Consider the following 25,572-nt stretch of genomic DNA (forward strand, 5'->3'; position numbering starts at 1 on the left):
TCGCTTCACCTGTAACCTATTCCATTGTCCACCTAGCACATCATTTCACTTGTGATTTCTTTCATTGTCCTTCTAGCATATTGCTTTACCTGTAACCATTGTTCTGCTAGCATATCACTTCACCTGTAACCTCTTCCATTGTTCATCTAGCACATCATTTAACCTTTAACTTCTTTCTTAAAGTGTCTTGGCTCAAAAATTAATGCCGCTAACTATTGTTGGGGTTGGCTTTCAAATTTAGTTTCTAGCATACATTTAGTTGTCTTTAACTTCTGAGTTGGGTTTTACTTTTATTGTGGCTTTTATCACTGTCAATACCTTGCCAAGCAGCCAGTTACCTTGAAAATTCATTAGCGCTCTGTTAGGTTGTAGGTAACCACCTAATAGCTTAGCTGGTTTTTCCCGGTGGCGCCATCTTGCTTCCCCTATTGAAAGTACCTCTGTGGGGCTCCTTAGCATTCTAATGTGTCATTAATTTAGGTAATGTGATCGCCGTCGACACACCATTTAGTTGCTGATTATAATCTGAGTTATTTTACCGTGTTTTAAGCAACAAAAAAATGCACTAATTGTTTTGGCCTTAGCTGAATTGTGTTTTGCTTTTCTTGAATCAGGAATGCCTTAAAAGGGACCCACATACTTTCATGAATTCAAAATAAAGGCAAAGAACAAAATACTGTTAAGAAAGAGACAGGGTCTCAAAACCCTATACTATGGATGGAGAACGGGCCAGTGATGACTGGGGCACAATGGCAGGGAGGGGCTAGTCACACATCGGGGTTAGAAAGTAAGTTTTGTACTAATATAAACAGAGGCCCAGCAACATCATGTTATAAGTTACCTCCTTTCACTTAGGTAGCCCGTCGTATGTCTCAGCCCGGGTTGCTACAGCTCGAGCTTCTGTGGGCTCAGCCAGGGTTGTACTGGCCATAGCGGGCACCGGGCAATCCCCCAGTGCGCCGCATGGGTGGGGGCCGGTTTTGGGCCCCGGGGGCCGTTTTTGGAACAGGTCCGTTTTTGCTGCATAGCTGCAAAATCGGCCCTGTACCAATATCGGCCGAAAACTGGCTCAGGAAAGAGCTTGGCGGCACCTCCAACCCCCCCCCCCCTCCTGAGTGGGGAGGGGGGCGGCCGAGCAGTTTTGCCAGGGCCGGTTGTGGTTCCCAGTCCGGCCCTGGTCTCAGCTGGGCCGTGTCTGGAGTCTTATTTCCGGCACGCTCGAGTTTTTCACAGGTCTATAAAGACTATCTGCATGTATACATACTTTTGTAAACTAATATCCAAGGCTTCATTTTTTTCTGATTCCAGTACCCCCTGAGCCCCCACTCAGCATATTCCTTACATTTGTATTTTACATTTACTGCTGTTGTGTAAGAATGCGTTTCATGAAAAGGAATATAAGTAGGGTTGCCCAAAAGAAAAATGCCAGCCATGCAAAGAGCCTGCAAAGACCTCGTATTGATATTAAATAGGGTTATAAATAAAAAGGTATGTATTCATTTGTAATGTGACTTTTCAGTCTTTGTTCCCTTTGATTAACAGTCACAGATCATTCAGTCAACCCTAGAACACAATTAAAAGTGCTTTCTATTTATATTTGCTGTTCGAAGTATGCACAGATAAGTGCTGAAAAAATGTCTTTAGATGACTGCTGTTTTTTGAACCATTTGGGACATCAAAATAATGAGATGGCAACCCTAATCATAAGACTGGAAGTTTGTTGCAGGATCAGCACAATATTTATTTCCTCCACCCTCGATCCCTGATTAATGCCATATTAGCAATAGTTTAACTTATATCTGAAACCCTACGCTGCAGTTAATAACATGCTGAGTTACTTCAAGTGTCTGGGAACTCACCCTGCAGTCAGACAACTCACTCCTCATTCTTGCCCTTCACTTTCACGCTCACCCTGCACTCACAGTGATCGCAATGCATTCACACTGATCACCATGCACTCACACCATTCACCCTCTAACCCTGCATGCACAGTGATCACTCTGCACTCCAAATGCACTTGTGCTGTTCAACGTGTACCTCACCCTGAGTCACACAAACACACTATTCACCCTGCTCTCATGTGACACTTCACTCACCTGTCCCCCTCACTGCTCAATCTGCAATTCCACTCAAACAAGCCCATCACTACCGTGCATTAATTCGTCCCACTCTGCACTTACATCTGCACCCAAATTCATATGGTCACCTCACTCACCCTGCAGTCATTCCTCTTACCCTACTCTCACACTGTTGCATCGTTCACTGTGCAGTCACATGGGTACTCCTGCCACCCACACAGTACAGAGGGTTAATGTGCCTGCTACACGGAACGTGCACCATGCAGATCACAGAACTGAGTGTGACTGAACTATGAGTAGTGCTATAAAAAATGAAATGTTGTCAGAAAGGTGCTATAGAGAGATGAGGCGCGTTGTTGGGGAGTGGTAGTGAGGGAATTCATGGAGAAGGAGGAAATTGGGGGAGGGGGGCGCCAAAAAAGACTGTTGCACTGTGTGTGACCAGACTAGGCCCAGCCCTGGCTGGGAGTGTTAGCCCTCCCCGAAGCTCGAGTCTAGTTGCGCCCCTGATAGCAGTCATCCTTTTTGCATCCTTCATTTGTTTTGTTTTCGCTCTTCACTGAAGTTTCTATAGATATCCCACCATAACGTCCTTTAAAAAAAAAAGATTAATCGTTTATTCAATATCCAAGTATGAAATAAAAATAACGCACTTTACTCACTAGATAACATGATATTGTGGTTATGGCAATACAGTGCTGTATTGGGTGGTTTCCAACATATCCAGTATACATAATCAGCCTTGGAGATATATATATATAACATAATGTTGACGCGCTAATTAGAAACTTAAGTCTTTAAGGGGGAATGAGACTATCTGAGCCTCTCATAGTCCCAGCCCAAGGCTATAAATATAACCAGCACACAACAACGTTCTAAAGTTATCAACGGCATGGGTATATTAAAAAATAATATCATTACAGAAAGCAAAGCGTAGTTAATTCATCTAAATCATGTGTATAATCATAAGTATTTAAATAGATGTCCAAAAAGACTGACATAGAGTCTGTCTCTAAATAAAAGCCCAAAAGATCTGCCTCTACTCGAAACTAACTCGTCTTTTTATAATGATTTAGGGACACAAGGCACACACATTTCATAGCATGACATTACATACAAGAGTTGGATTGAAAGTGTTTCATTCATGCCGGCCAACCAATCTAGTTGTTGATACAACACTCCTTGTAACTCCAACTTCCTTAAGGCACCTTATTGGTCAATGTTGTACACCTATAATTTAGGACATGAAATCATACATTATGAAACACAGCTGAATTCGGCTAAGTAACCTTGAAACTTGTAACAAAAAGAAAATTCTTCCCTCCTTAGGGAACCACAAATCTATTACAATTGTATAAATTCAGACCATGGCTGAAGCGGTATTTTCGTTCATTTCCTGAAACAGAGAAAGACACATGCACGTGGAACTCTCATGTACCGAAAATAAACATACTTTGCAGCATTTCAGGAATGATAATCAATTTCGACCTGGTGTGGCCTAGTTATGCTTAAATGAGGCACGCCTAATTTAATTATCATTTTCTAGTAAATTAAAACTGGTCTGCAAGTGCGTAGCGATCCCTACTCACATACATATGCATACTGCCAGTTAGCTGCCGGTTCACCCCTGACTACTATTTGCCCGCAGTGTCATCATCCTCCTGCGATTATTGCAATAAGTAATTTTCCTTTAGTTTAGTCTGACTTCAGGCGGCAAAAATAAACTGAAAGTGATACTGTATTTTCCAATGTGTCAGGTCTTGAACCCAATCTTGGGCTTTGAGGAAAGGGAGAGCCTTTCCCCATCTAATCACCACACCCCTCTTTGCTAATAAAGTAGTAAACACAGTGGGTCAGATTTACAAGCCACTTGCGCCACTTTTGCGTCACTTTTAACATGGGAAAAGTGACGCAAAAGTGGCGCAAGGGGCTTGTAAATCTGCCCCAGTGTATTTCCTCGCTGATTGTAGGACAACTATTATGCGGCCCAACAAAGCCTTTAAATGGAACGGATTGCAGCTATATCCTGCCACCTTTCCCACCTCCACATAAATATTCCTCCAGTAGATCTGGATATATGTACTCTACCAAGACAGGAGCATTTGGTTTGCCTCATCATATTTACAGAGTGTGCATTCGGCTCATCCACCAGGATGTACTTCCAGAGTCTAACCGGGGTGTGATAGTACTGTTGCACAAGCTTGAACTTTATGAGTCTGGGTGTCCTGTCTAAAGTGAATCATGAAGCAAGAATACTTCCATTGCTCGTCAGTGATAGTACACTCTAAACTTTGTTCCCGTTGTGTGTGTGCCTGATTGTTACCTGATGGACGCGCATTTCAAGTCTGCCTATTCATCCTGAATAATATGGTCCAGATTTATCAAAGGATTACGTTGCCCTTGCGTGACGCAGGATGACACAAGGGCAACGTAATCCCTGAGTCAGATTTACCACCTTGCATTGCCTTGTGTGGCTTGGTAAATCTGAAGTAACCCAAGGCAGTGCAAGTTGTTGCCATGTGTTACTCTTTGGGTACTCTGAGCCAGGGCCGGACTCGCCGTATCGGGTGGTCCGCTAGGGTGGGTCCCATTTTGGGTCCCTGGGGGCTGTTTTTGTTACAGGGACGTTTCAGCCCCTGGAACAAAATTCTGCCGAAACCGGCCCTGGCAAACGGCTCCGCCATTGTCAGGGGGTGCGGCCGAGCTCTTTGCCAGGGCAAGTTTTGGTTCCCAGTCCGGCCCTGCTCTGAGCTGGGAAGGCCTTATACGGGTGTTCCCATGCATCCACCCATGTATTTTAGTGCATTCCTAGATTTACCAAGACAAGTAAACCTGGGAATGCCTCACAAATGCACCCCATCCAGATAGAGGCACAATGAGGAAAAGTATATTAATGTAACTTTGTTGTTTCCTCTTTCTAAGTGTGCTTCGTTCTACAGCAAACCTAGAAATAGGAAAAAGCCTCCAAGGACTGTTGTTGTGCAGGAAGGCGTCCCTTCCAGTACAAAAACAATCCTGCCTGCAATGCAGACACCCTTACACCATGGTGCAAGGGTGTCTGCATTGGCGCTAAGCAACACACAATGCTCCAGCACAGATAGAGAGCAGGAATGCACCGTATGTAAATTAGGCGCTTTCCTGCTCTCTCCATTTGACTAATCGCAGTACAGCAAGTTGTCTTTCTGCGTTTCGCTGCATCAAATAATGATAAATCTGGCCCAAAGTGTTTATATTATTTAGTTTAAATCAAGCACATTAGCATGAGGAATGAATCTGGTTCACTGGGGTAGTTGGATAGGGTCTCCTTAAGTATGCTTCATACCCTGTAGTAAAGGAACATGTCAACTCCAGTCAAAGCAGGTTTATCTTTTTTTTACTTGTGCTATAGTCTTGAGCTTGCTATCTTGGAATAAGTCCCTTATATTACATGTTTAATGTTTGCAAGTGTCTACCTATGCTTGAATCTAGCTACACGGCCAGCCATGCCGCCCTCTTTATTTTTACTTCCAAGTTTTTTTTGTGGACCTCCACATGGTTCATATCTTAGTCTTTTTCTTTAAAAAAAATGTTTTATATACTTTTTGTTGGAGTATAGCGTCCAGGGGCCACCCTATGCGTATATGCGGGTGCGCCCGATTCTTTCGGATTTGAATCTTCTCAAATGTGTCAGTGCTTATCTACGGCCGTCGCAAGTAATGTGTTGTTTCCACGGCAAAGGACGCTATACTCCACATGGGGGAGTGTTTCTTGAAGAAGTGTGCCAATTAATACCAGAAATTAGAGTGACTACCGACTTCGTTTTTACGGACTGTTGAAGTCCTGATAAACATAACGAGAAGATAGTGTTTTGAGCACTTATTTATACTAAAAAACACTTAAAACAACTTTATTGTACCGTCTTTGAAGTCCCTAAACAATAAGGAGAAGATACCGGTTTTGAATACACATATACAGCGATAAGTTTTTCCGGTGACTGTAATTGAACCGACCGTAGGGATCACACATTCCTTTGACCATTTTGGATCATCACCGGTCTCTGGGCTCCTTTGGATTGAAGTTATCCGGTTTTTGGCAAACATTTAAAACTTAAGGATAAAGTTGCTTATATGTGTTGTCCATTTATTAAATCAAAGGAAAATCATAGCTCCAAAATATAACAGTATCCAATTGTCAGCCAAATATAACAATAGGCAATCATCAGCCTAGCGTTTCGTCCTCACTTGGACGTCATCAGGGCTGGAAAAAAGGATAAGTACACAAATCAATATAAATCCCTATGTATTTTTAGAAAATCAATAATTCAATCACATTCCCCAAAATGTAAAACATCATATCAATTTCATTCTTCAACAGCCCCTACGTGTTTGCCTATTTACAATCTAATTTCCATATATTATCCCCAGACTAACATTTCAGTTTACTGAACCTATGTAACTATATACGAATGTGCATTACAGTTTAGGGTTTTTATGCACTCATTACAAAGGTTTGTCACCAAGCATTCAGCTATAGAAATTGATGGACTTGTCACCAAGCCTACACAGTGGGTTATACAGAGATTGTCCCAAGCTAAATCACGTCATAATAGAAATAGTGACTTCTAAAGTAATTGTGAAAATACTAAATACGAAACAGTTTTTTCTTACTGTAGTTATCAATATTTCTGAAGTGCAGGTTAAGCTCACAAGTAAGAATAAGCAGAATCAAGATATCAGTGTCAATGTTTCAGGTGGCGGCTTCTCCGCTATGGCGGAGGGAGGTCACCTCTCTCCCAGTCAGCTGCCCCAAAAAGGCAAGAAAGGAAAAGTTAATCGATGATAAACACGTTTTATTATCATTTTAGTTTTCCTTTCCTGCAGAGTCTTTGGGGGCGGAGCCATGGGGATGACAGGGTGCGGAAGGAGTGGTAAGTGCACTGTGAGCAGTGCCCTTGACGGGTTGGCCAGCCGCCCAAGGCCGGCCAAACCGTCATGCACATTGAAGTTGTCTACAACCCGACCTGCATTGCCGGGTTGGAGACGTCAGGCACAGGCTCCCAGTCACACTGTGAGCACAAATTCAGAGCAATCAGGCCAAGCCTGAAGTTGCTTCCAGCAGTATGAGAGCAGCGTAAGGATTGGCCGCAGTGGATTCTGGGAGTTTGTGCCTGTAGAGTACAGGAGCAGAAGAGAGCAATGCGTCCGGCTGCAGGTAAGTTTTTTTTTGTTTATTATGTCATTTGTCGTCCATTGTCCCCCGACCATTCCCCCTCCCAGCCCTGCCACTCTTTGACAACACTAGCCGCTACTGAATGTTTCTCTCACTCTTCCCCACTGCCTAGATCTAATGCTGACTGATTAAATAACCTTTGCATGGTCGCCAGTGGATTCAGAGAAGGGCAGCTACAGTGGATTCAGAGAAGGGCAGCTACTGACATCTCTTCTGTTTGATCTGTATTGCCTGTTTAGTGCCACACTGACATTGGCCACAATTGGCAAACAACTGAATCCACTCTCTTGGTTCATCCTTGTGTCACAAAGCTCACCTCCATTGATGGTTCGTTACAGATCCGGAATGTGGCAGGCCGAAGGTGCAGTGTCATTCGTCTGAGGACAGAGAGCTGGATTCTGTCCGAACCAGGGGGCATATTAGCAAGAACCTCGTTAAAATTATCGCCGTTTTAGCAGCAGGAAACCGCCGCTAAAACAGCGATAATAGGCTTGCTAATATGGGTTATAGAATTCCAATAGAAGCCCAGGTCAGATGTGCAGGACATCTAACCTGGGCTTCTATTGGAATTCTATACCGCATATTAGCAAGCCCATTATCGCTGATTTAGCGGCAGTTTCTTGACGCTAAAACGGCAATAATTTTAACGAGGTTCTTGCTAATATGCCCCTCGGTTCAATATCAGACCTGTCAGCATCTGCCACCCTTAGGGCACTAGGTCCACCAATAGACAAAACTAAAAGGCGCTGCAGGTTTAACAGACTGGCACGTTTACTCACCTTATTTCCTCTTTATTCCCTAACTTTTTATCTGAAGCGATGGTCCCATTTGCATCCTATTCACTTTAGTCGTGCACTTTATCCTATTTTGTGCATTTTCAAGTCATATAATTATACCTTTCAAATCACTGTTTCTGTTCATTGTGTCTTTTACTTCATTGTACACACATCAGTCATATTTGACACCTCTAAATCTGCTAACATGACTGATGAATTTGCTGACACTCTAAAGCGCCTGTGTTCATCCTGGTAACATAATTAATTTGATTACTGTACCCATTACAGACTTCTGCATTGTTCTTCCCATCACTGAAGTGCCCTTGTCACTCGCTAACCTCTTTCAGATGTTTAAGGACCTATCCCTTTAAACACTCCTTAATGGCATGTGTAGGAGGCCTGGAAAAAATAAGTGCTGATCTAAATGCTGTATGGTACCGTAATTGGCTTCAATGTTAACATCAAAGGTAATGTCAAATTAGCTATCTATGACATGATGTGTGTGATCATTTATGAGGTTAAGACTGATGTCATCAAAGATGCTTTCTGTGATGTCACATGCGAAGTCATAGAGTCGCAGGTCTATTGTTTGACATGTGCAGCCCTCTAATGTTAGACTGGAAAATGTGCTATCACAATGTACTGAACACTTTGCAATCGTTTAATTTGATTTCCTTATCTGTTTTTGTGTTTGGCAATATGGGCCACACCTGTAGTCTGACTCTGTAGGATATCAAGTACAAAGACAAGTGTACATACATGAAGATGGGTCTTCTGGTACCCAAACCATGGTCATACTAAGGGGTCATAGCAGCTTAACATATTTTTGGGTGGGTGAGGAAAGATGAGTTATCTGTGTTGGTGTCACATCCTCAGCTCAGATAACAATGAGGATGTCCACGCCAATCCATCCACCTCTCCATACTGGTCCATTCACCTCCTCCCAAGCACTATCCCCCGGATTCATCAAGAACACATTTTGCAAATCCTTAATAGCGAAAAATACCGAATCGCTACTAAGGAATAGCAAAATGCTATGCATCAAGAAATCACTAAAAAAATAGCGATTTCTAATAATTCCTTAATTACGACTCGCAAATTGCGAGTCGCAATTAAGGAATATCTCTCCATTCATTCCTATGGGCCTAGAGGCCCATAGGAATGAATGGGAAGACAATCTCAATTTGCTAATCGCAATTAGCGATTCGCAAATTGATATTGCGATTTCAAGGGTGCAGGGGTGTCCAAAGGACACCCAGTTGCACCCCTGAAATGATGTGTGCACATATGTTGCGCACACACATGCCCTTAGGGCATGTGTGTGCGCAACATGAAACTTTGAAAAATGCACTTTAGTGCATTTTTCAAAGTTTTTGCAAATTACCATGAAGTTGTACTGCATGGTAATTTGCATGCCCCAATAGCGAATTCGCTATTTTTTTCACTTTCATGCATTGCATTTAAGGAATCTCAATTTGAGATTCGTTAAATGCAAAGAATCGCAATTTAGCGAATTCTTAATTAGCGATTTTTGCATTTGGGATGATGCATCCCAAATGCAAAAATACCGCTCGCAAAGGGCCAGATTCTCAGAATCTGGCCCTTTGCGAGCGGATTTCTGTTTGATGAATCTGGCTGTTAGAAGAGGTCCAAAATATGAGGCAAAAAGGATGAATAGAGCAGGAAAAAGAGAGACACGTTTCTGCAGGTCGAGTGATGGAAAAGTAGCAGTTGATGGCACAGAATATTTGACCAGTAAACAAGAGTCACCAATTCTCCACCTTAGAGAAGGAAAGCACAAGCAGTGAAGGGAAACACACCAAAGAGATATAAATATAGGGGCCATATTATCAAGCAAGTGCGATACATTATCGCCACTTTTATCGGCTAATGCGGCGATAATGGGCTTGATAATATGCCCTTGTGAATTCCCATAGAAGCCCAGGTTCTGGTGTTAACCTGGGCTTCTATGGGAATTCACAAGGGCATATTATCAAGCTCATTATCGCCGCTTTAGCGGCAGTTTCCTGCCGATTAAAGCGGCGATAATGTATCGCCCTTGCTTGATAATATGGCCGATGGCCATTATAGGAATAAGATCTGGTCTTACCTTGCACAGAATGCAGGCAGACTGTAAATATCTCATAGAGTACCTTCAGTCCTAGTCAAGACTGTAGGCCCAGGTGTCATTTCTGTCATTTTGGGTTTATTCATAATTCCTGTAACTGATATATTACGCCACTTTGCATAATTAAGCATTTATGGCAAATGTTTAGCATGTGTGCAGGGGAACACCATGAATAATAATACTTACTAAATGGGGGTCTGAGGGAATATTAACGACCAAAATGCTACAGCCCTCTTTCTTTATAAATACCAACAAAAAGGTAGCACTTGGTCTCAAACTCCAAACAGAATTGAATAAATTAAATAAAGGTGTGTGTGGACTATCTACAAAGTCGTTCACTGGGCACTTTCAGAACGCTGGTAGTGTTCCCATCAGACAACCAACCTGTACCGCCCTACATCATTTGGGAAAGACATAATAAAGCACACTGGAAGTGGCCCAGTGTGCGATTACGCACAAACGTGCTCAAGTTGTTCTCTATATCCAAACGATTGTATTAATCACTGAGTAGGTATCAGGAGGTTTCTAACAAGCAGTGCAAAATATTAAAGTAAACAAATTAAATCCAAAAGGTGGTGGTGCCATTAAAATAGGGTAGAGGAAGGAAAAAAGTTTAATGGGGACCTTCCTTTCCCAACATTAAAAACAGTGAGAAAGGTAGCATTAACAAATAACTACCTTGACAGTTATTATGGTCATGGTCGACATGTTTCTGCAGTGTTACCTTGGGCCCAGAGGTCACCTACTGCTTCATCAGGACCTAGTGATTCTACTGCTTGTAGTGAAAATAACATAAAAGAAAGTGTAAACGATATCACCTTAAGTTCTCCTGGATGTCGAATTCCCGGATTTCATAAAGTAACACACACACCAGTATGCAAAAATAGAAGAAAAGAGAAAACACATTTAGCTAATTTGTCACATCTAGCTACAAGTTGTTCACAGCTCTGCATAGTAGCTATTGCTAAACGTCATTACAGTAATGTAGACATCCACATATCACATTCTCGCTTAGCGAGTCATGCAAGAGCAGAATGACTTCTAGTCAGATACACTCACCAATTGTTAAGGAGAATAACGCCCCACCTCACCCGGCATTAGCGCAGGTTTCACGGAGCCCCGCTCTGTGTGAAAAATTAAATAAACAAACAAGGGCAGAAGGGTAGAGTCAGAGGAGGCACCAAGAGGCGAGGGCAACCACTGCTTCATTGTCAAAGAGCTTTTTCATAAACAGTCTCAAGAAAGATAATCGGTGCGGTTAGTATAACTCGAGACTGTGTCCATTACGCGTTTATATCCTAACTGCGCTGCGCAACCATTCTTGTCCGTCATACTCGATTGTAGAGTAAAAAGTAGTTCCGAGTACCTATTCAGAAACGGGTTCTGCTATGAAGCAAGCGACCGGTAGGTTCACTCGTAGAGTAGCGTGTATATTAAACCCCACGGGCTGCTAACTAGTTCATCCGGGTCGCTTACCTGCCCGTCGGTACTCCAGACGTCCTTCTGGGCTGTCTGTGGGAGGTACCGAACGGGCAGGAAATGCTGGTATTTACGGATGTTGTGTTTCCCGATTGCTCAGTGTGGCGCCCTGACGTCTTTGAGCCGTGCCTGACGCTCATGGGAAATGTAGTTGATGTATTGTATGGGGCAGAAAACATAGGATAGCGTAAATCAATGTCTTTAAATCAAGGTTTTGTGTGCTGCTCTCCCAAGGCAAAGGCAACAGATTTATTTACATAGAAAACTAGTTCTCAAATAAGAGCTCAAGTGACAAAACGTTATGCTGCAGCTTTAGGATAACGTAGCTTGCGCATATTCTGTCTGGTCAATACACAGTGTCAATTATATGAAACCTCATTTACATGGCTCTCACATATGAGTGAATCGTTGGTCTCAGTCACCCTGACACGTGTTCTGTGTGCATGCCTGCATTTAATACAGAACGAGGATACTTTCTTCTCGACAGAGAAATCTTTTTTATCGAAACAGAAAAAATTAAGAATTAAGGACTTCTGAAGACTTTATAGAGACATCCACGGAATGTCTTCGTTCAGTCCTTCTTTGTCCGTCCGAAGCTATTGTACCCATTTCTGTTCACGTCTAAACAGGAACATCTTCGTATCAGTAATGTGTGTGGGTATCAGAGGTTGTTCTAGCACTGTCCAGTGCAGATCATTCGGCGTATGCCTTACTTGCAAGAAATGATTAGTAAGTCTTGTTGACTGTCTTGAACACCGAATGGAGCTTTTATGTTCGGTGATACGTGTCTTTACCCTACGAGTTGTCATGCCCACATACCTTTTTTGACATGGGCACGTGATCAGATAGACTAGATTAGAGCTATTACAATTGGTGAATCTGCGTTGTTCCCACGGACGATCTGTACCAATATCTATTGTCTGTGATCTGGTGGTATTGGGACAAACTGCGCAGTTCCCACACGGGTGATGTCCGGTGACTGCCGGCATGTCCCACAGAGTGCCCAGTGCTCTTGGTAAGTCATCTTTCGGCCGGGTGTGAACTAGTTTGTCCTTTAGACTTTGCCCCCTCTTGAACGCAAAAAGAGGAGTCTGAATACTATCTGTTCCCGTATTCAGAATACTCCAATGTTTTTTCACTATTCGTTGAATACTATTAGACTGTGTCGTAAATGTACTCACAAATGTCATGCGTTCTTGTTTTGATTTAGATGGTAAGACCTCCAATAACCCCTCTCGGTTATTATTTGAGGCTCGCTTCTTGGATCTGCGAACTAGATGTTTAGGGTATTCTTTTTGCAGAAGATCTTGTTCTAGACTTCCTGCATGATGTTCAAAGCTGTTTCTTGTGGAGCAATTCCTCTGAATCCGCAAGAATTGCCCATAGGGCAAATTGTCCCTCAGGGCCTTCGGGTGACAGCTATTTTAATTCTGTATCTGACTAGAAGTCATTCTGCTCTTGCATGACTCGCTAACGAAGAATGTGATATGTGGATGTCTACATTACTGTAATGACGTTTAGCAATAGCTACTATGCAGAGCTGTGAACAACTTGTAGCTAGATGTGACAAATTAGCTAAATGTGTTTTCTCTTTTCTTCTATTTTTGCATACTGGTGTGTGTGTTACTTTATGAAATCCGGGAATTCGACATCCAGGAGAACTTAAGGTGATATCGTTTACACTTTCTTTTATGTTATTTTCACTACAAGCAGTAGAATCACTGGGTCCTGATGAAGCAGTAGGTGACCTCTGGGCCCAAGGTAACACTGCAGAAACATGTCGACCATGACCATAATAACTGTCAAGGTAGTTATTTGTTAATGCTACCTTTCTCACTGTTTTTAATGTTGGGAAAGGAAGGTCCCCATTAAACTTTTTTCCTTCCTCTACACTATTTTAATGGCACCACCACCTTTTGGATTTAATTTGTTTACTTTAATATTTTGCACTGCTTGTTAGAAACCTCCTGATACCTACTCAGTGATTAATACAATCGTTTGGATATAGAGAACAACTTGAGCACGTTTGTGCGTGATCGCACACTGGGCCACTTCCAGTGTGCTTTATGATGTCTTTCCCAAATGATGTAGGGCGGTACAGGTTGGTTGTCTGATGGGAACACTACCAGCGTTCTGAAAGTGCCCAGTGAACGACTTTGTAGATAGTCCACTCACACCTTTATTTAATTTATTCAATTCTGTTTGGAGTTTGAACACCATGAATAACCAGAATGCGTGTGGCTACTGTTTGTGATGCTTTTGTTTTTTATGCAATTTATTTCGCTCAAAGATCATCTTCGCATTCATTCCAAATGCCATTTTCCATTTCACATAATTTCATGGAATTTTGGGGGAAATGTCATGTAATTACGCAAAAACTAATTGAAATTATGTGAATTTCACACACCTCTCCAAATATTAGGTATGTGGGATGACATGGGAATGCCCATGCTCCACCCATGTAATGCCTACCCGATGTATAGTTATGCAAAGCAGTGCTATGCATTACGTTGCTTCACTTTGTCTTTATTAACCCACTCAAAGCCATGCAAAGTGCCTTTGCATGGCTTTATAAATCCCAGTTGAGGACTTGCCTGTCCTTGCGATGACATGTGTTCCGTAAAGACAACAAAAGTCCTTAGTAAATCTGCCCTCAGGTGCTTCGGGTTATATTTTAATTAAACTTTGCCACACATCACATTTTTTTTTCTATTAAATTCTTTTCTAAAAAAACAAATGTAATATTGGCAAAGCTATTTCCAACACAATTGTTGAAGGGAAAATGAAGCATGTCACCTTTTGAAGTCATAACAAGTTGGATATACCTGCCAGGTGAACAACACTGTGTTGATGGGACAATTTATGTATTTTTTCATATTTGTGTCTTTGGTATTCATATATTTGGCTATAACATAATACCACTGCAAAATACATTTTTAAACCATATTGGACTAGAAAACTATTGTGATGTTATGTTATGTTAATCTGATTTTTAAAGCTCACGGCCACTTAGCAGAGCGTCCCGGCGCTCATGCCAGGAGCAACAGAACATAACACCTATATTGGCTGCCTGAAGAGCCATGTCTTCAGTTTCCTCTTGAAGGCAGCAAGATTACTGGTCAATTGGAGGTCTGTTGGAAGCTTGTTCCAGTTGAGCGGCCCCAAGTAGGAAAAAGATCTCCCGTTCATTCTACGGCGATTGATTCGGGGCACTCATGCAAGGCATGCGGAGGAAGAACGCAAGGTACGCACTGGAATATATTAGTTGGTCCTCTCTACGAGGTAGACCGCACCTGTATCATGCATGGCTTTATGTATTAAGACCAGGGCCTTAAAGACAATCCTTTTTTTATAGGGATCTAGTGGAGGGCCCTTAAATGAGAGTATAGGTGAGACCTGGGTGGAAGTCTGAGTAGTAGTCTAGCCACCGAATTTTGCACCACCTGAAGTCTAATAAGAAGAAAGTCGGGGAGACCAAGATAGAGGTCATTTCCATATTCTAGTCTCATCGTGATCAGGGCCTGAACCACCTTTCTAACTGCAGACTCCAATAGAAGAGGAAAAAAAACATTTAGCATGTGGAGCGTGCTGAAGCAGGAACCAATTAGGGCTTGAATCTGTGGTTGGAAGAAGAGAGAGCTGTCAATTTTGATGCCTTTGTTTTTCACTGCGTTTTGAAGAGGACCAGGCTGAGACACATCGTTTGGCCAGGAGGTTCCAACCAGATTGTGGGGGACGTCTCCGAAAACCGTAATCTCGGTTTTATCTGGATTGCATCTTAATTGGTGCTGGTCCAGCCACTGAAACACCCTAGTGAGACAATGGGAGATGAACTCCCCATCTAATTCACTTCCCTTCTCACAAGTGAAGAGTAACTGCGTGGGATGACTTTAGCACCCAGGGACTCAGCTAGCATTGCTAAGGGCATAAGGTATATATTAAACAAGGTGGGGCTAAGGACCGAGCCCTGAGGTACGCCCACCGTCAGGGTTCTGGCTTGTAAAGTGTAAGGGGGCAGCCATACTTCCTGAGTATCCTTATGCAAGAAAGACGTCAGTCAGCTGCCAGTTCAGGGCTGAATGTCTGATCCCTATCTCCTGAAAACGCTCAAGCAGCTTAGAGTAGGGCACAGTATCAAAAGCTGCAGTGAGGTCCAGGAGAATCAGCATGGCCTTGCCTCGCTTGTCTAGGGTGTTCCGTACGTGTTCAGCCGCATCCCGAAACGCAGTCTCCATGCTGAAGTGAGGTCGAAAGCCGGATTGACTTGGGTGTAATATTTTATTTTCCTCCAAGTAGAGGGAGAGTTGCCGATTGACTTCCTTCTCGAGTATCCCTGAGAAAGCAGGGAGAAGGGAGATGGGCCTGTAATTAGACATGGGCGTAAAATCCGTTTCGCTCACGGAATTTGCGTATTTTCGGCAAATTCGCAATCCGCGAACTCGCGCGAATTTGCCGAAAATCCGTAAATTCGCACGCAGTGGATTTTTTGCTTGGTGATACAATTTTGCGGCGAGCGGCGTTCACTTACCATCATTCAGCGTTTGCAGAGTTGTTTTTCTCCATATTTTGCATGTGCTGCGCCATTTTGGATCTTGCTGCGGGATCCCGCGTGAGTTTGGTGACCGTGATTACGTCATCGCGGCTTGCCACCTTGCAGAGCACGCATCGCGAGAGTTCGCAATTGCGAACACGTAGGTGCGGCGGGCAGCAACAATCTCGCACTCGCGAAATACAGATTTTGCAATTCTGCACAAGAAATCCACCAGCAAACAGCATAAACCTTCAGAAAATGATGATTTTTATCAGAATCACTCCTCAGGTTGACATTTGCCTGCACTTTTTTTAGCAAGGAGTCCATTTGGGGGGGGGGGGAGGAAGGAAGTGCCCCACAGTCTCCAACTTCCTGTTCCTGTCCAGCAGGCTCCTCCCAGTGCTTTCTTCATGTGCTGGTCACTTTCATTTGGACCTTGACCTGGAAGGATTACTCTTTGGATGCTGCTGGATATTTGGATTTGAGGCCTTTTTGACTTTCTTTGGATCACTTTTGGATTAGAAATCAACTTTCACAAGTAAGTTTGTTTGGGGCATGACAGTTGCTGCAACTTCAATTTTGGAACTTTTTCAGAACATTAAATAAAATATATTGTGGGTAGCCACAGTATCCAGTAGGACCAGGGTTAGTTATGGGTGCATGATACAACTGTTTTGTTGAATTTAAACATCATTGAGGCCATGGATGGGCTGGGATTGTGCTGAATTTTGTGTTTTTTGTCGATTTTTTGGGGCTGCTGTTGTGGCCTTTTGCCCAGGGGTAGTGAGTGGTGCATGGACTGAGTCTGCCTGTGGGGTCTCTTTAATGTAAACATCCTGGATGGCATTGGATTGTGGTGATTTTTGTGTGTTTTTAGTTTTTTTGGGGTGTACTGTTGATGTGGACTGGCCATGTGGGTGGTGGTGGCCATCATGAGTGCTTGTACAGGCAGGCCATCCACATGTGCTTGGGGTGCAAGGGACAATTTTGAAGACAGGCTGTGTCTGAGGCCTGCACCCATTCTGCCTAGTTTTCATCCATTATGCCCAGGGGTAGTGAGTGGTGCATGGGCCTAGTCTTTCTGTGGGGTGTCTTCTTAAATTTAAACATCATTGAGGCCATGGGTGGGCTGGGATTGTGCTGAATTTTGTGGTTTTTGTCGTTTTGTTTGGGCTGCTGTTGGGGCCTTTTGCCCAGGGGTAGTGAGTGGTGCATGGACTAAGTCTGTCTGTGGGGTCTCTTTAATGTAAACATCCTGGATGGCATTGGATTGTGGTGATTTTTGTGTGTTTTTCGTTTTTTGGGGGTGTACTGTTGATGTGGACTGGCCATGTGGGTGGTGGTGGCCATCTTGAGTGCTTGTACAGGCAGGCCCTCCACATGTGCTTGGGGTGCAAGGGGGCATTTTGAAGACAGGCAGTGTCTGAGGCCTGCACCCATTTTGCCTAGCTTTCATCCATTATGCCCAGGGGTAGTGAGTGGTGCGTGGGCCTAGTCTTTCTGTGGGGTGTCTTCTTGAATTTAAACATCATTGAGGCCATGGATGGGCTGGGATTGTGCAGAATTTTGTGGTTTTTGTCGATTTTTTGGGGCTGCTGGTGGGGACTTTTGCCCAGGGGTAGTACTAGTGAGTGGTGCATGGACTGAGTCTGCCTGTGGGCTCTCTCTCTCTTTAATGTAAACATCCTGGATGGCATTGGATTGTGGTGATTTTTGTGTGTTTTTCGTTTTTTTGGGGTGTACTGTTGATGTGGACTGGCCATGTGGGTGGTGGTGGCCATCTTGAGTGCTTGTACAGGCAGGCCCTCCACATGTGCTTGGGGTGCAAGGGGGCATTTTGAAGACAGGCAGTGTCTGAGGCCTGCACCCATTTTGCCTAGCTTTCATCCATTATGCCCAGGGGTAGTGAGTGGTGCGTGGGCCTAGTCTTTCTGTGGGGTGTCTTCTTGAATTTAAACATCATTGAGGCCATGGATGGGCTGGGATTGTGCAGAATTTTGTGGTTTTTGTCGATTTTTTGGGGCTGCTGGTGGGGACTTTTGCCCAGGGGTAGTACTAGTGAGTGGTGCATGGACTGAGTCTGCCTGTGGGCTCTCTCTCTCTTTAATGTAAACATCCTGGATGGCATCGGATTGTGGTGATTTTTGTGTGTTTTTCGTTTTTTTGGGGTGTACTGTTGATGTGGACTGGCCATGTGGGTGGTGGTGGCCATCTTGAGTGCTGGTACAGGCAATGCTTGAGGTGCACCCATTTTGCATAGCTTTCATCCATTATGCCCAGGGGTAGTGAGTGGTGCATGGGCCTAGTCTTTCTGTGGGGTGCCTTCTTGAATTTAAACATCATTGAGGGCATGGGTGGCCTTGGATTGTGCTGAATTTTGTGGGTTTTTTCGACTTTTTGGGGTGTATAACTGATGTTCCTCTGTCTTCCATTGCTTTTAGGTGCACAAGAGAACCACCAGTGCCAGGAAGAAGTCCTGCTGCGGTGTGTGCAGCACAACGTCACGTGTGGCCACAGACAACTCTGCAACTTGTGCAACTGCGGCCTGCTGTTCTGAGGGACATCTGAAGAAGATGGCCCCAAAAAAAGTTCCCCGTAGCTCCTCTAGCAAGAAAGTTACCAGAAAGGAGCAGAAGAAGCAAGTTACCAAGCAGACTGGTGTGCCGCCTGCCACATTTTTTGGGAATAAAAAAAAAGTACGCCTGCAGCAGCAGCGGGATCTGCTGGGGACCAAGCTGGGAGCAGCACCCCCGCTCCATTGGGCTCAGTGCCACCACCACCACGCCAACTTAAGTCCAAGCCCTTGAGTGCTGCAGAGGCAGCAGTCTAATTGTTCAATCACCATCGTCCAGTGATGTTGGCTCATCGCAAGAAAGCAGCAGCAATGTCCCTCAATCAACACAGGTTGTTGTAACTCATCTGACGAGTGTTGAACAACCACAGCCGCAACAACAACCACATGTGCAAGTACAAGCCCAAGTACATGTTAAAGGAGAGGCAGCGCAAGGAGATGCACAAGCAGAGGTGCATGGAGGGGCACAACAAGTGCCCACAATAGTTGTTCCTCCAGAAGTAGGGGCACATCTGGAAATCGACAATCAAGCCGAGGTATCATTCGAGGAAGCCACTCCTCCTGATGATCATTCATTGTCTTCCACATCCCGAGCAAGGAAAAGATCAAGGGTGGTGGTGTCTACATCTTCTTCAAGCCCACCTCCTTCTGATGATATGGATCTTACTTGGGAACCAGCACCACTGCCGTCTGAGAGTGAGGCTGAGGCACACCATGATCTGACAAAGGTAGCTAAGCGTAAAAGGAAGGTCGTCGAAACTCTCATAGTTATGGAGTGTGATGACGCTCAACAAGAAGTGGCGTATACTCCTGCTGCTGAAGACTCTCAAGACGACGACGCAGTCATCACTAACGTCACTGAAGCCCCAGCGGGCATGCAGCAAACAGACATTTTGACCCTAGCCCGACAAGCTGCTGAGCGTGATGATGAAGTCGACGAGGAGGCAATGGGAACACCACAATCATTGAAGTTAACTAGTACACCACCACCTACCGCTTCCATATTTCTTCCTAGCCAGAAGGGACCTCCATCCACCTCGACCTCAATTAGTGGTGGGCAAAGTGCACAACGTAGTAAAGTTCATCAATACGCATCCTCCACTTCCTCTGGCATTAGCAGCATGACCACCACCAGTATCGCCTCCTCCGGCCCCCCCAGACATTTCAAGTCCGCAGTTTGGGACTTCTTTAGTATTTGCACAAAAAAGGAAAACCGAGCCATTTGTAGCATTTGTAAGCTTGCAGTTAGTCGTGGTAAGCTTGGTACCAACTATGGGACTGGAGGCCAGAGAGGTCATCTTGAGAGACAGCACACTGTCCAATGGTTTGCGTACCTAAAGGAGATCAAGGAAGCCCGAATTGCAAGTCAAGCAAACGTTGATGTTCCATCTGATGATGATGACGAGGAGGAAGAAGCGTCACACACTTCACTTACACCCAGTACCCCTGTCAGCACACCCCCTGTGAGCCACACTAAGAGTGTGGGACAGAGTGAGACACCAATGCGAAAAAGTTCATCAGCGAGCGTAACTGGGTCGAAGAAGTCATCATCATCCCGTAAAATGGGGCCAGGGCAACATTAAAACCATGTTGTTTTCAGACGCGCCATATGAATGCAGCCACCCAACGGCGCGTCTGTATAACGCTAAGCTGGCTAAAATGCTAGCGCTGGATCTTCTCCCTTTTTCTTTTGTAGAAGGGGTTGGTTTTCTAGAATTAGTGGCAGCGCTCTGTCCTAAATGGAAGGTTCCTAGCCGGTTCTATTTTGCCCGAGTTGTGGTTCCAGCACTACATGAAGATGTGCTGGAGGTGATTGGGGCAGCTTTGCAGAAGAGTGCTGTTCACACTATACATCTGACAACAGACATGTGGACCAGTGGCGCAGGCACTGATTACATGTGCATCACTGCACACTGGGTCTCTTTTTCAGGGGTTAAAGCAAAGCTAAACGCAGGTGCTGACCTGGACCAAGTTTTTAAAGCTGCTCGGAAACATGCAACACTAGCCATGTTTGGCTTGGAGAAACGTCATACAGCAGAAAACATTTTGAATGAGTTTAACACAAAGGTCTTTCACTGGCTGTCCCCAAAAAAACGTGACATTGGTTATATTTCCACGGATAATGGCGCCAATGTAGTTAAGGCCATGGATCTGGGTAACTATTTCAGAGTGCTGTGTTTGGCGCACTGTATAAACCTGATTGTTAAAAAATTCTTGGATAAAGACAGTCCAGCATGCGAGATAGTGGTCACCTGCCGAAAAATGTGCAACCATTTCAGCCATTCTTTTAAGGCCCGGAAGCATCTGAGGAGCCTGCTACATGAACGTCGAATGCCAGTGAAAGCACTCATCCAGGAGGTGCCAACACGTTGGAACTCAACCTTCTACATGCTTGAGCGTCTGTATGAGCAGTTTACGGTACTCGATCAGTATTTCTTAACACTGGGTACAGCTCAGAAGGACCTGAGGCTAGATGCGGCGGAATGGGAGCTAGTTAAAAGCCTGACAGACATGCTTCGTCCTTTTGAGGTCTTCACGCGTGCAGTCAGCAGGGAGGACTGTAATTTGGGAAAAGCTATCCCATTGTTGCGCATGCTGGAGCACAAACTGTAGGCGGTGTGTTCTAAGTTTCAAAAAGATGAAGAAAAGCAAGAAGCTTTTGTTTTGGCGGAGAAATTATTAGAGCGCCTACTTGGCGATGAACGTCTTCAAAAGATCCACTCAGAACAGCATTACATTTGTGCTACTATTCTGCATCCACGCTACAAAAAGGCGCTGGCAGGCAGTGCCTTATTTCCTTTTGGTGATGAATATGTTACAAAGTACAAACGTTGGCTAGCCTTGTCAGCCATGAGGTTTGAAAGAGAACGGCAGCAAATTCAAGGAAAAGGCAGTACATCAGCATCAGCAGGCCATCCCCAGTCAAAAGACTCCACTTCTGCACCTGTGGCTGTGGCAGAAGTGACCTCTCAGCCGTTAAAGACACCGGCAACCGGATCATCTGCACCAGACACAACAGAAATATCGAGTGATGAAGAGGATTGGCTAGCTGAGCTTGGTTTTGGTTCTCAAAAGGTCCGAGAAAAAAGTAAGCAAAGTGGAGGAAACGTGGAGAACCTTGAGTTGATGGTGCAGGACTATCTGAATGACTCAACAGAGGTCTATGTTAATGCTGACCCATTGGCGTATTGGCATGGGAAAAAAGAATTGTGGCCAGAGATCACCAACCTGGCTATAAATGACTTGTCTTGCCCACTCGCAAGCGTGTCTTCTGAATGTGTTTTCAGTGCTGCTGGTGGCATTGTTACTTGTAAACGGACCCGCCTCTCGCCCAAAAATGTGGAGAGGTTAACAATGATCAAGATGAATGAGCACCTCATACCACCAGATTACAAAGTACCAGATTGCACGACGGAAGAAGACGAGGACAGCAACTTAGATGAGGGAATTTCTTCTGTGTTAGGTGACACTGACCTACTCCTGCCTGAATTCGCAGAGTATGAGGACGAACTCTTCTTCCCTGACACCGAGCCCTGAAAATGAGCCAATGATTCAAAACATTTCTTTTTCGTACTTATTCACTTTTATTCCTGTGTTTCTGTCTTTCTTTGTTTTGCACAGTTAATATAATTAAAACTTTAATCACCTGTACTCTTGCTTTTTGACTGTTTGGGGGTCTTCTACTTGTTTTCGCCTGGGTTGATGGCTATGGGGCCATTGCTGGGAAGGTCTAATACCGGATAAAACTGGTTTGGACAACATCCATGAGGAAAAGGTTTTTGCATTTTCTGACTTTTCGCTCAATGTAGCGTTTTCGGGGGCCTGTTTGGGGGGCTTCCTGGTGTTTGTGAGTGGGTTTCGGGGTCTGGGAGCAACTCTGGGTATGGATACTTTTCATTGCAAGAGGTTTGAAGGGAATCCATGGAGGCAGAGGGGAGTTAGGGCCTAGCTGCAGAGCGCGCACTGAGTGATTTTGGAAATGTTCAGGAAAGTGACAAAGTCCACATCGTTGTACATTTGCTTTTTGGCTGTTTGGGGGTCTTCTACTTGTTTTCGCCTGGGTTGACGGCTCTGGGGCCATTGCTGGGAAGGTCTAATACCGGATAAAACTGGTTTGGACAACATCCATGAGGAAAAAGTTTTTGCATTTTCTGACTTTTCGCTCAATGTAGCGTTTTCGGGGGCCTGTTTGGGGTGCTTCCTGGTGTTTGTGGGTGGGTTTCGGGGTCTGGGAGCAACGCTGGGTATGGATACTTGTCATTGCAAGAGGTTTGAAGGGAATCCATGGAGGCAGAGGGGAGTTAGGACCTAGCTGCAGAGCGCGCACTGAGTGATTTTGGAAATTTTCAGGAAAGTGACAAAGTCCACATTTTTGTACATTTGCTTTTTGGCTGTTTGGGGGTCTTCTACTTGTTTTCGCCTGGGTTGATTACTCTGGGGCCATTGCTGGGAAGGTCTAATACCGGATAAAACTGGTTTGGACAACATCCATGAGGAAAAAGTTTTTGGCACTTTTTGTAACTTAGGGTTCGTTAGGGTTAGCCCTAGCAGCAGGATTGCATGTGTTTCGGGGTGTTCTTGATTTTTGCAACTGAGATCTGGGGTCTTAGAGCACTCGTGGGAATGTGTAATTTTGGTTGCAAGTGATTTGAAGAAAATCCATGGTGGGAAAGGGGGGATCACTTACTCTGAGAGGCACTTAGTGTTGAAAACATTTAGCCATTTACACTTAAAGGAAGAAAATGGCACAGACTTAAGTTTCAGGAAAACAAACTTACTGTTAAACCCCCACCCACCAGACTCAAAAGCAGTAAAAAACAGGTATGCTCAGATAAAGTTTCAAAAAGTATATTTGTGTAGCCCTAGCAAAATAATCTCCCGCAAGACCCTCCCTAACCCCAACGATTGTCCTTCAAAAGTCCCAAAAAGAACCCAACTCCCAAATCCCACCCCTCAAAAGTCTCTAAAAAAGGGGCAAGGGACACTACGGCAGGATGCTGTTCACTGTAGCGGCCAGGGCATCATACTCCTTGCGGATGGTGGCATGGTCGGAGCGGAGGCCCTCCACCAAGTTCTTATAAGTTAAGACCTCCTACTCCAGGTAGGACACTCTGAGGCATAAGCGGCACTGGCGTGCCTTGCAACTCCTGTGGGGGGCAGCTGATGTCTTTGCTGCTCGGCGGTGGCGGTTGGCTTTGGTAGCCCGGCTCCGTACCGTTGGAGCACTGCGCTGGCTGGCAGCCCGTGTGGGCCCGGAGGAGGATGCAGCTGTCGCAGTAGATGTACTAGTAGACTGCGTGTCCTCCTCCTCCAGGGCCAGCAGCCGCCGATATTCTGCGACAGTGGCATCCAGCCTCCGTTGCCGGGCCATTCGAGCCTGCTCCTTCCTTGATGGTTTTTTGGATTTGGAAGGAGCAACTATATAAAGAAAGAAAGACATTGTCTGTAACCAATGCTCTTAAGATTAACACAAAATGATTGAGCAGAAAGTTGTGTCACAGTACAACTAGCAACTTGAAAGCACAGTACATAACTATTGAGGCCAGTATCTATCTAACCTCCCACTTCTTCATCCTTGCTCTAACATTAGTGTGAGTTTAAGGAACAAATTCTACGAGCACTATGGACTTCCATTACAGTCGACTATGACAGTACACCAGTCTTATTCTTCTTCTTCTCTCTTGTTTAGGAAAATTGGTACGTTATCTTCTGCAAGCCGGCATAATGCCAGCGCAGTGAACTTGCACCCGAGAAAAACAGACGCACACCATGATGAGTGAGACAGACTTGCGTTACTGTACCGGTACAGTACATGCAGGTGGTGAAGCTCATATTTTTCTATTACAGGTGGCACTGAGAATACTCTGTTAAAAGGGCTACTGCTTAATTAATTTAACTTTCACCCTACAGTGCAAATGATACTAGAGAAGGAAAAAGAAGAAACTAAATAATCTGATTTTCTATCACTTCACATGGGATGTATTTGATTACATATGGGATGACTTTAGGTGCTTTGCTTTTTATTGAGTGACCAGTGATACACCCACACATGAATGACGTACTACTACTAAACTAAAATTATTAAGAGAGGTAGGGAGGGTCCACCGTAATAACCGGATATATGCTGTGCTTGCAGTTGCAATACAAACTACTGCTACTATTCATGGTAGTATTTGGACAAAATTACAACTTCTTTTCCTTGCCTTTCCTACACTGGAACGGACGTGCGGGTGCGGTGTTACATGCTCTTCAAAGTAACACTTAGTTCATCCAGTGACCGTCTACTCTCTCTAGATACACATATGCTATCTAAGAGTCAGATAGTACCATGATCCAGGCATCCTTCCATTCAAAGTATATGCACACATACAGTTTCTGTTTCACCCACCAAGGCTGTTCTCCTTCCACCCATTCTTGCTTCATCATTCACCCAGCCATGCACCATACCATATTCTTTCCTTCCCAGCCACCTCAGGGACCAAGCATACACATATCATTCTTCTTTGCCAGTCATCATTAAATTTCTCGTCCTTCCACACTTACTTACACCCTTCTTTCGCTTTTCGTTCATCCCATCCATCAAGTTCATCTCAGATCTGATTGGCATTCTTCTCGCCAAAAACTTCACAGCTAAGTCGAAGTACATTTAGAGGAGGCTACTACCTGGTTGATTTATAATACACCCATGCAGAAAGCACACTCTGCAGTCTTCAATCTCAATAAGTAAGGAATATATAGCTTACCTCTGCCCGCCACCACCGTGTGAACCCTCACAGGCACATTGGTGTCGTCCGGCACTT

Source organism: Lissotriton helveticus, chromosome 5_1, assembly GCF_964261635.1.
Source record: "Lissotriton helveticus chromosome 5_1, aLisHel1.1, whole genome shotgun sequence".
Classification (NCBI taxonomy): domain Eukaryota; kingdom Metazoa; phylum Chordata; class Amphibia; order Caudata; family Salamandridae; genus Lissotriton; species Lissotriton helveticus.